The sequence below is a fragment of the Podarcis filfolensis genome, assembly GCF_964270895.1.
Source record: "Podarcis filfolensis genome assembly, chromosome: 5".
Classification (NCBI taxonomy): domain Eukaryota; kingdom Metazoa; phylum Chordata; class Lepidosauria; order Squamata; family Lacertidae; genus Podarcis; species Podarcis filfolensis.
The window spans coordinates 6950930-6951352 of record NC_139608.1 but is presented as its reverse complement, the minus strand read 5'-3'; positions in this window follow the sequence as shown (position 1 = coordinate 6951352).

Below are 423 nucleotides of genomic sequence, written 5' to 3'. Positions count from 1 at the left end.
GTGGTATAATTCTGGAGAGGCTGTCCGAGTTAAAGGGTGGGTGGCACTGATTTGCGGTGGTTCTGGTCCTGCTTGGATGGACGTTTCCGGAGAGTGATACTTGGGGAGAGCTCTTTAGCCCCGTGGAGCCCACAGTGTGGGGTTTCTCATGGTTCCATTTTATCCCCCATGCAATTCTGTGCAAGCTTACTCTCAAGTAAGACCCAAACAAGTCAGCAGAACTTGCTTCCACGTAAAAGGAAAAGGGGTCAGAATGAATGAGATTTTACAGCCAATTAAGTATACATTATATTTTTATCCAAGCAAATGAGAGTTGAGCATAGATACTAATGTCCAAGCAGGCCTACATTAAGTTTCCTGGAAAGCCTTCCTCTGTTACACAACACTTCTAAACTTCAAAGTGTCTTCACGGGTTTTTTCCCC